This window comes from Phasianus colchicus, chromosome 1, assembly GCF_987193195.1.
Source record: "Phasianus colchicus chromosome 1, bPhaCol1.hap1.1, whole genome shotgun sequence".
Taxonomy (NCBI): Eukaryota; Metazoa; Chordata; class Aves; order Galliformes; family Phasianidae; genus Phasianus; species Phasianus colchicus.
The window spans coordinates 15,751,876-15,763,144 of NC_143436.1; the positions used below are offsets into that span (position 1 = coordinate 15,751,876).

At 39.6% G+C, this 11,269-nt stretch overlaps 1 long non-coding RNA gene across 1 annotated transcript in view; it reads left to right on the top strand.

Moving 5' to 3' along the window:
* Positions 1-7,038, top strand: part of LOC149919409 (uncharacterized) — a 27,931-nt gene extending 20,893 nt beyond the window's left edge. The window contains exon 4 of the long non-coding RNA XR_016464474.1: positions 5,077-7,038. This is a non-coding gene — a long non-coding RNA (uncharacterized LOC149919409). The remainder of the gene's footprint in view (positions 1-5,076) is intronic.
* Positions 7,039-11,269: the final 4,231 nt, after the last annotated feature.

Sequence of the window (11,269 nt, forward strand, 5' to 3'; positions counted from 1 at the left end):
CTTGTGGGTTGCTATAACCTGGCACTCAAAGCTTTAATGTCATCTGCTGGGCAAATGCTGGGGAGAAGTTTGTCCTGAAGTATCCATGCAACTGGGGAAATGAAACCACCAGAATGAGAGACGGTCCTGATAGCTCTGTGAGGCTAAGTAGTGTGGGAACCAGAGATACAGGGTATCATAGAATTGCTGAGGTTGGAAGGGACCTCTGGAGGTCACCTGGAATGACCCCCTAACACCTCAAGCTGGCTCACTAGGGCCAGGCAGATTTTAGATATATCCAACAAGGGAGAGACTCCACAAGCTCTCTGTGTTACCTGTGCCAGAGCTGTCACACAGTTTAAAAAAAAAAAAAAAAGTTTTTCAATGTTCAGACAGCACCTCCTGTGTCTGCATTTGTGCCCATTGTCCCTTGTCCTTTCACTGTCCTGCAGCCTCCTTTCTGGTATTTATAGTCACTGATAAATATCTGAATCTTTCCTCTGGGACATGGGATTCCTGAGGTCAGTCCTGCTAGTGAAGACTGAGGAAAAGAAGGCATTCAGCACCTTGGCCTTTTCTCTGTCACTGGTAATGAAGTCCCTGGTTCCTTGGGCTGTGGGCCTGCATTTTTCTTAGTCTTTTTGCCACCTACATGCTTAGAGAACCCCTTTTCGTTATCTTTGGCATCTTTGGCTAGATTCAATTCCAGCTGGACTTTAGCTTTCCTGATTTCATTGCCAGGATACTCAGATACCATCTCCTTCCTTAAAAGCCTCTATCCCTCTATTGCTGCACTCCAGCTATGGGAGCTATCCTGCCATTTCTCTGTAATTTCAACAGGACCACAGATCTACAACTGCATATGCATCTCTAACTCATCTTGGTTATTCCACATCCTGCATGCATCAGCCACTTCAGAGAGGCACCCCAGCCTGCAGACTTCTTAGAAAGTGCTTGGGGGATTTTTCCATAATGGTACCTTGTAGGCGCTTCCTTGCTTACATGCAAGTGCTTAAACCCTGTTTTGTTCATTTTGTGATCCATTCTGTCACATAACCCCATGCCTTTTGCTTATTGATCCTTTTTGTCACTCTCCATGCTTGTATTCATTTGGAGGGATGAGGAGATACTAATAGCATAGCTGACTAATCCCAAAACACCTTTGTGATCTGAAATGCGAATAGTATCAATGATACTTGTTCTACAATAGAAATGGGCATAAAAGCCTGTCAGTACAAAAAGCTGATTTTTTTAAATTATTATTATTATTTTATTTATTTATTTATTTTTACAGAAGCTTCTGTCTCTGGCTGCGTGAAATGTGTCTGCAGCTGAATTCAGAATGAGTGGTTCAGCACTCACAGCATTTTTCTGATCCTTGCTTCCTGGAGATTCAGTGTTATTTATAGAAAATGTTCAGGATTTATCCTAGCAGGGCTGATTTCCCACCTATGTAAGAATAGTATAGATGACACACAGTAGCTTTGTAGCTTGTTAACGATTTCATGTGGACATGCTCTGCTTATTGCCCCTTCTCCAGAGCTAATGGCTGGTTAAAGACGGTCAGCTGCCAGATAAAATTCCTAGTGCTTGCACAAAGCTAGAAATGTACAACTATTTCCATTCCATGATTTTATGTATCTTGGGCATACTCTTTAGTAGAGGTATGTGCAGCCTCACTGGAGAGCTTGTAATGCCCAGGTAAGGAGCAGATCCTCGAGGGACTCATGTTTTACGTATTGGTGAGTGAGCAATGTCTCTGACTAAGGATGGGATTTAAAAAGGTGCTCTTTTTTCTGTTCTCCTTTTCATGTGTACGTCATTCAGCTGCATATCTCAGTCTCTACCTGTATTTGTTAACTCACTCATTTCTTATTTTTCAACACAGAAGATACTTGTATCAAAATCAGCATTACACAGATGTTACACCAAGGTAAAATGGAAATAGCCAACAGCTTGGTGACATGACAATGGACACCACAGTCTGGAAAAGGAGAGGAAAAAAGTTATAATAAATATGAAACAAAAGTTTGTAATAATTTACAGTGTTCCTTGTCTGCTGTACAAAAAAGAAAAAGTCTGAAGATATCCAGAATCCTAGCAATAGTTGAACAGAATTTTATTATATAATTTTTCAGTGAATCTTATTTGAAAGATGTGGTAATTGTGGCTGCTTTGTGTAGGGCAGACTGATGGGTATGATCCAGTCACTGCCAAAATTCAGCAGCTACTTAATAAATAATGTTCCATCTTCAATAAAAAAATTATGGCATATAAATCAAACAATGATTCATGAAATTTCTGGTAAAAAGCATCATGGAACACCTACAAGGCTATGTTGACGACCATGGCTTTGTAGAGAAGTAGTTGATACCTCATGTCTGACCATGTTTAAATAACTTTCAAGGACATGTTGTAATTCTGAGTCAGCCCCGGATGGTCTGATAGTTGGACTTGATGATTCTTGTGGGTCCCTTCCAACTGAAACTATTTATTCTGTTCTACAGTTCAAGTTGTATGAGATTATTGGCAGTGGTTGAAAACGAGAGGCTTGTGGCGAGTTGTGCTGGTGCTGAGCAGTTGGAGTGGGTCTGTGTGGTGATAATGGAGAAACTGATGTTGGAGTCAGGAAATAATCAGTGGTAATACAACAGGTAGTGGCCCTGTTGTGTTACTTAATGCATACGTAGTCAGCATGGAGAATAGATGGTAGCCAGCATAGAAAACTCACACAGCTGGGTTATTTAGCTAGATTTGTATTCAGGAAGCGTGGCACTGCCAGCTGCAGCATGCTGGATTTCAAAGAGCAGTGCAGTGACATGCTGGAAGGAAAGGACATCCTTTTCTGCTCATCAACAGAGTTCAAGTGCAGCTTTGGGCTCAGAGAAGAGGTTTTGATACAGAGTCCCTGTCTGAGCAATTTAATCTCTATTAGCTGCCAAAACCACACTCGGCTCAGAAACCTGTTCAGACAGATGGACACAGACTGTCCTTTAACGGTTTTATCCTGTTGATATTCTCAGCATTATCCTTTGACCTGCCTACTAACAGCTTACTTTATCATTCCCCCCTTTAAATTCAGTTTTGTGTGACAGCACTGAGATCACAAAGTGATTCTAAGTCCCTTCCCACAGCTCTTGTTCATTGTCCTAATCATCTGGTACATTTGAAACGTTTCTTTAAAGAACTGTGCTTTCTCAGCTCTGCTAGTGCTGCTGCTGCAGGAGAGCTCAGCTGGGAAAACAAACATTTGCACCCTCCACTGGTGTGTTTTAACTCCTTCCTGACTTCACAGAAGACGGCCAAATTCTTCCAGATGCTGTACAGCCCAGCCCGCCATCAGGAAATCTACAGACTGTAAGAGTTATGGAGAATATCCACTGACTCCGAGGCGTGTGAAGAGACTCATGTCACAGAAGGCTGCCTCCTCTTAGGCAGATGTTTATAGGGCTCTTGGAGAAGCATAGCTGTGATGTCTCCTGAGTGGAGCTGAGCTTCAGTTTTTACGTTTGTCAAATGAACCAAGAACTCTTAGTAAAGGAGGAGGGTGTTACCTTGATGCATGATAGTTTGAGTTATGCAATTACTGATCAAGCTGCACGTAATAATAGGTAATTATAAAATTTGTTCTGTATAACTTTTTTTTTCAAATCCAGCAATGGACTGCATGTCTCTTTGGTATGGGTATATTTCATACCTTTTATGTAAAATGTGCATTTACAAACCCAGTAAACCAGGCATACCTTAACAGTAATTATGTGGTAATTTGTCCCTTTTGGGGAACAATTAGAGCTCCTCCTAGTGCCTTTGGAGTAATACTGTAGGAGGAGCTGTTCTCATTATGTTCAAAATATCTTGCAATTTTCACAGAAATAAAAAGTAATTAACAGCTTGCCTTAATGTTTCTCATTATGTAAGGTGAGCACTGTTTCAGGGCTGGGATTTTAATTGGAAAATGATTGGAAAGCTTTCCCTTATGAACCATTCTTTTTTTTCTTTTTATCTTTACACATTTGAAAGATGACTGTATAAACAGATTTTAAAACGCTTGTTTTCTATGATCTCACTGCTGGGGAAAACTGTTGCTTGTTTGCTTTATTAGAGTTAGACAGCTAGGAGGGCTGCAAAAGCCTTCACATTTTCATGATGAAACTTTAAAATTACACATCAGCGTGTACAATTATTTTCAGTTTACCTTTTCAGAACAAAGGTGTACTACAAAGGATAGTAGCCAATTAATTATAATTAGAGTCTAAGCTTTGTATGACAGTAAAGCCAACTGAAAAGAAGGTGTTCGAATCCACTTTATTTTATAGTAGTTTTTCTTCTAAGACTTTGAATTGCTTTCTAAAGCAAAATTTTACTATACTGAAGACTTAAAGGTGCTATGGAAGTAAAAGTTTTGTAGCAGCATTAACACTGAGATTTGCTGTAATCTTTATAGATATGTAGGCATAGATATGTAGATAGGCATAGTCAAAGCATAACCACAAATTCAGTTTTGAGAGTTCTACTTTTTCCTTGTGTAAGGAGGGTCAGATCATTACTAACTCCAGTCACTCTAGATTTATACTCCTGCTATAAGGCAGCAGCAATTGCTTTTGGTTTGCAAAATCACATTTTGGTAAAATTGCACATGAACTTCAATTAGGTGAAACTCAATGTTTGCCAGCTAAAACATTCACAGAAGCACTAAGGTTGGAAAAGACCTATAAGATCATCCAGTCCAACCATCCACCCATCACCAATGGTTCTCGCTAAACCATGTCCCTCAACACAACATCCAAACGTTCCTTGAACACCTCCAGGGAAGGGGATTCCACCACCTCCCTGGGCAGCCCATTCCTGTGCCTCACCACCTTTCAGAGAAGTAGTATTTCCTAATATCCATAGATATTAGGAAGAATATTTCCTAATATTCTTGAGCTTGATCAAGAGATCTGGCATTCTGTTGGGTACTCTGACTGATGGTATGCTACGGGTATTCAGCTTTAGGAAACTAAGATGTTTTGGCAATTCAGATCAGCTGAAAGAGGAAAAATATTTGGAAAGATTTAGCTTCTCAGAAGTATTGACTGTGATTTTCTTTCCTTGTAGGTGCAAACTGGGAACATCTAGGTAGATAAGTGTATTGCTTCAATATTTTCACTGTGAGTTCCTCACCCTGAGTTGCACTATTCTACTTTCCTCTGTTTTTGCGAGGGGCAGTTTTGTAACTTCATTTCATCCTTGAGAGTACAGAAGATGTGAGGCTCTTGACAAGCTACTTGACTCATTAGTGCAGTAACAAATTGTACTATTGAATACCTGCTGACAAGTGTGATGCAGCACCTGGTGTTGACAGCCTGTTGTGTATGGGATGAAGTTTGGCTTTCATTTCAGCTCATTATAAACTTGGCATCACAGATCACTTGGACAGTTTGCACGTTGAAAGGACTGTGCTTATGGCACTAACGCAGGCAAATCATTTTTAGAGACTCTTATGTTTCTTCCTGATGAAGAAGCACCACCACCATCCAGGAGCAGGTTGCTGTGATAAAACACTGCTCACCTAGGGAGGTAAAGAATGGGAAATTTTGTCTTGCAACCATTGAGCAGTATCTCCTTTTCTCCCCTCACTGGACATGGAATCTTTTAACCTTTGGAAAAAGCCCAGACTGACCTGGACTATACAATCCTGGAATCAATCCTGGCAAGAAAAGGAAGCACCTGCTCTGCAAGTTACTGTAGAGATGGTATACTGAAAGCGTCTGCCTTCAAGATGTGTCTCTGTCTGATGGTACAGTTCATGGGTGTGTGTGTCCAAGTAGGATTCTTTTACTTGCTGAATTAGTCTATAATAAAACAGATCTATCACGGATAAAAGGGCTGACTAGTAGGCAAGTGGCTTTGATTTTAAGCTGATTTCACCAGACACTGAAGGAAATTTAAGAGGAAGAAAAAATGCTTCTTAATGGTTTAATTTACAGTATTTTCAGATAATGAACTGTAACTTGTTTTTCTGAGGAAGAGTAGGAGGTTTTCAGTTTTGGAAGTAGTTCTGCATTTTCCAGCCTTTATTTGAAAAAAAAAAGAAAAAGTGACTTTGATTGTTGCAAGAATGGCATATGAATTATACTGAGGAAGATGTTGAACTTCACTGGATAGAGAGCTGGAGACTCCCACCAGGTGTGCTTTGAAGCTGTGGGTCCCCTTGCTGCTGGTAGAGTTAAAAGAACATAAAATCTTCAGCCTTTCTGTTCAGATGCTGATTCAATACTGAGCATGTCAGAATATATTGTCAGCTTCCTTCTTTTTGTTCCATTAATGGAAGAAACTCTTGGTTTATATCACAAGTTCTTAAATCTTATTTGGTCAGAAACAGACAGGTTGGGTCCTGGTACAAATCTGCACAGCTTGTACCAACACAAAACGAAGAGAATAGCAGGTGATAATTTTTATCTGTTTCCTTAAATGAATTTTTCCTTTGCTAGCTATGAAATTATCTACCAGCCAAGACTTATTTGTCCTGCCAGGGCTAAAAGGCAGATTTTAATAAGTTGCAGAGCACAGAAAGAATGCTGCCTGAGCAATGAGCTGATGATAGCATCTTCATCATTACCAATTGCACAATTTGTGTAGAAAAGAACAATCAGTTTGGCTGAACAAACTGAGATATTTCTGAACTGAGTTGGAAATCACTTTTGTAAGATGTCCGTTGGGCTGCAATAATTTTATCTGAGACGAAGATCAATCAGAGTTGAAATTGGAACCATACATCTCAAACATGCATTGAATTTCTGGATCTCTTAAGTCTGAAGCTGTCACACTTCTGAATAGTTTTATAAACTTCCTCTTTGAATTGCAGTTTCATGCTGACTGTTTTAAAAGGTACCACTTATAAATGGATATAATCACAGTGTTCCTAATCTTGGGTATCTTCTTTGAGCACCCCTATTGGTATTTCCATAGGACCTTTTCTATTTCCTCAGAAGCCCAAGCTTTTTGACCATTGCAACTTGAGATGTTTCTGGTGAATGAATCCATTCACAGGTGTGGCTTTTGATTAAGTGAGTGGAAATAAATTAGAAGATCAACCTTCTGTTGTGAAAGTCTCCAGTACTTGCAGATGTTATATCCATCATATTTAGAATGAGGGGTTATTTGGTATTGGTAGGAATGCTGCATCTCCCTTTGAGGTGTTTTGCCATCAATGTGAAGTCTGATTCAGGGATATGTGAAATACATACACTGGAGGTTTAGCTGCATACCATACAAGATCTCTGATAGTGAAGCCCACAGTTCTGCTCGAGACTTTGTTGAATTGAGAGCAGCAAGTTATTTATAACAAATTTAATTGAATATATTGCATTCTGAAATACAACATTTATTTCATATAAATTTGAAATTGCAAGATTTCACTAATAATCTTTTGGATGACGTGTAAATATTATTATCAGGTCGAATTCAAATCATTAATGGTCACACAAACCTATTTTGATTGTTACAATTACAATCTCTTGATAGCCTCTGATCCTGTTGCTACTTGCATCACACTGTCAGAGGAAGACATTCGTTATCACTCGGGTTTATCATGCTTATAGTTGCTGATGCACCAGTACCAGCAATGATGCGCATGTACCAGTAGTCGTGAACAATCCAATTAGATATTTAATCATTGCCCTGTCACATACTTATTGTAACTTATTTTAAGCATCCTACTCTAGTATTACAAAGAAGAAATAATTACAGAAAACCAAAACAAAATTGTTAATGAGAGTATTTAAATTCAGGTTCTAGTTCTTCCCTTCCTTTCTCCCTCCTGTTCCCTTTCATACACAGACTGTTTCTAGCACATTTGGGTAGGACTTGTTACAGTTCATTTCAAGGCCCTGGGAGCTACAGCTGTACAAACATCTCCATTGTGGTCTTTTTTTCCAAATTTAACAGGCACTCCTTTAACTCAGCTCTCCTTCTCTTGGTGAATTATATTCTTTCTGAATTGTTGTGATAGGTGGAGAACTAGTAGAAAAGTACTTACAAGAGTAAGAAAAAAGCAGGTAAGTTACCCTGCCATTATTTGTATTTCATATGCTTTTCTTTCAGCTGTTGAGTTGCTTTGCTACTTTGAATGTTCCTAAACTACTGAAAGGCACAAATGCACAGAAGTCAGGTGTGTGAGTAGACCTGTCTCCATTAACTTGTGGCGTAACTTTGTCATATATATTTTCTTTGCTATAGAAAATTTATTTTCTGAGCATATTCTCTGGAGAGATGAAATTGTTCTAAAATGTCTGTAAGTGGCAGAAGAACATTCAGCACCCACAGGTGAAAATCTTAAGTGCTGTCTTATGTTAAACATTGCCCACATGAGCTGGTATACCAGAAGTGTGAAAGTAAGTTATAAATCATCTTGCAGTCTTGATTAGGCAATGACTTTTTACCCATGTACTAACTAACCTGTTCTGGATTAAGATGGAAAAGGTTTCTGCTGCATGCAAAATTCCTGTTCATCAAAAATTAGGAAATGAGAAGTGCTAGTTTTTTAGATTTCTTTGCCACTTTGGCTTCTGAAAACCTGGTCATTTTCTCACTGGCAAGCTAGAATTTTTAAGCTGTTTGCTTTTTGGCATGGCCGTATCTGTAGCTTTTAACTCTTAGTTTATTTCTGTTATTGTTAAATGCCATGTGGATTAAAGCCTTGATACTTTCTCAAAGGCAGTTTCTAGCATGTGATGATACCATAAAATTACTGCATTAACTGAGAATTTTATTACCATGAAACTCTGTGGAAGATGAAACACTTACTGAGTTGCCATCATACTATCAAGCAAAGTGTATTTGGAAAGCCTGTAGGGCTCCATATTAAATTACTGAGAACTGGACTGTTTGTCACTTTAAGCATTGCTCTGTCAGGACTTGGGTGCACCTCTTGGCTCACTTACTGTGAATTTTTCCTCATGCTCTGTTCAAGTCAGCAATAAAGTTAACCTTTCCATCTGACAGTGAGCTTAAGGGAAAACATATTTTATTAACATCCTCACCAAAAGTGGGTTTCCAGTTGTGGCCACCCTAGAAACAACAGAGAACAGTATTTTCAAGTAATAATTGATAATATAAGTAATTTGAATGGAATTCCTAGGCAGTTTGAAATAATGAGATTGGATTAAAGATCCAAGTTCTGTTACTTCACATTTTATTTTTGAGATCAATTTTGTTTGTCTTTGCCTCTATTTTTACTACCTCTTATGTCATGTATGTTTTATGGTATTTATAAAAGTTAGTGATTGGTAAACATTACCAGGGAGTGAAATACAAATTCAGTTCCATATAAAACATAATATATGTTTATAAACATGTTCCTGTGACTCTAAATTCAGTTTTAAAGCCGTTTAAATGCTAGACAAGTTTGTTTGCAAAGGAGATGCATCAGAGGATGAGCTGGCCTTATAAACTTGCAAATATGGTTGCATTAGGCTGAGCTAATCACTGCTGAGGCAAATGAGCATCAGGCTCAGAATACTAAACATAGCTTCTGGGCATACTGTGTGGTTCAACCAGGGGGAAAATGACAGGATCACATGGAAAGGGAAAGGTAAGGTAGCTTCTTTACATACTGCCTCATTACTTGGGGTTGGCAGACTGGGACATGTGGCTACCAAAGCTGAAAAAGGGGAATCAACTACTGAAAATGGGAATTGGAGAAAATTTTAAAATAAACAAAACAAAAAATCACAGCTAAACAGAATGTGGGAAAATGACTCTTGAGAGGACACTTGTGCATGGGCTTGCATAGAAGAACATATGGTTCCACTTGTGTTTAAATTTGTACCTTTGGGGTGATGTTGCTGCAATATATTTTACATTGAGATAAACAGATCTTCCATTACTGCTTTGTCTAGATCAGAATAAGCAGCCCTGAGTGTTGGCTTACTCTGTTTCTCTTGCTACACACACTAACTTCCTTTTATATATTATACATTTCAAAAGCTATCGAGATTAAGAAAGCCGCAAGCAACTACTTGAGGACTTGCTATCTACCTTGATGCTGTACTTAAACAAAAGACAAGTGTTTATTCAGACAACCCCGAATACAAATGTTGTCATGTTGTGTGTATCACTGCTGCTTATTAGGTAAGTAAGGTTCTGCTGAAGTAGAAGACCTGAGACTATAGGAAGAGGTGATGTATGCAGGGAGAATTTGTATCCCTGTTTTATTATTTTATGAATCTGTTTGTTTGAACCAACTAATAGGAAATAGAAATATCCTGAGTATGTCACTAGTCAGCATGCTTTACACTGTTTTAAAGTGTGGCCATTTTGAAACACGTGGGTTTTATGCCCTCTCCAGCTTTCAGTGTCCTGCACAAGTCAAATACATAATTACCCCCAAATTCTGCTCTTTGCTGAGCCTATGCCTCTCTCATTATAGTGGTTTTCTTTGTTGAGTCCCTGAAGTTGGCTGTTTGGTGGAACAGCTGAAACAGGAATTAGCTCCTGATATGAACATCTCAGTTCCATCCCTGGGCTCTGCACCATCAAAGGCTTTGCCTGTTTATTGGATGCTCCTGCTATGTTCAGGGAGCAGTCTGTGGTTCTTGTGTCGAAGGATTTGGTGGGTAAGTTCTGCATTTGATTTTTTTTCTCCACCTTCATAGTTTTGTAATCTTTGCTCATCTGCCTCCTCAGCATTTTTTGTTCTTTTTGCAAGGCAGTTGATCTCTCTTTCATCATCTTAGTGACCCTTTCATGTTCCTTTCCCGGCTCTGCTGATTGCTTCCTGTGGTGTAGGGTGTGGGGCTGCAAATGGCTCCTGAGATGAGGGTTTTGCAAGCTTTTGCACAGAACAGTATCCTCTCACTTTACTGCTCTTAGAGCAAAGACAAATTTTACCAGCACTCTGTGAGGTGCAAACCACTTCTTCCCAGTCTCGGCTTCAATTTCAGTTCTTCTACTGCCTTCCCCCTGAGTAGTACAGGGGAATGGGGGCTGTGGTCAGTCCATGATTCATCTCTGCCACTCCTCCATTATCACTTTCTGCCCCTGCTCCATCTGAAGTCTCTCTAGTGGGATGCCATCCTTCACAAAATAACATGTGTGGGCTTCCCAGAGGCTGTAGTTCTTCAAGAACTGCTCCAGCATGGCTCAGTACCACGGGGCCCACCCTTCAGGAACTGCTCCAGCACTGTCCTCACTGGTGGCAACTCCCTCTCTTTGTGCCTGGAGCACCTCCTGTCCTCCTTCTGCACTGACCTTGGTGGCTGCAGGGCTGCTTCTCTCACATTTCCTCACTCCTCTCTCCCAGATGCTG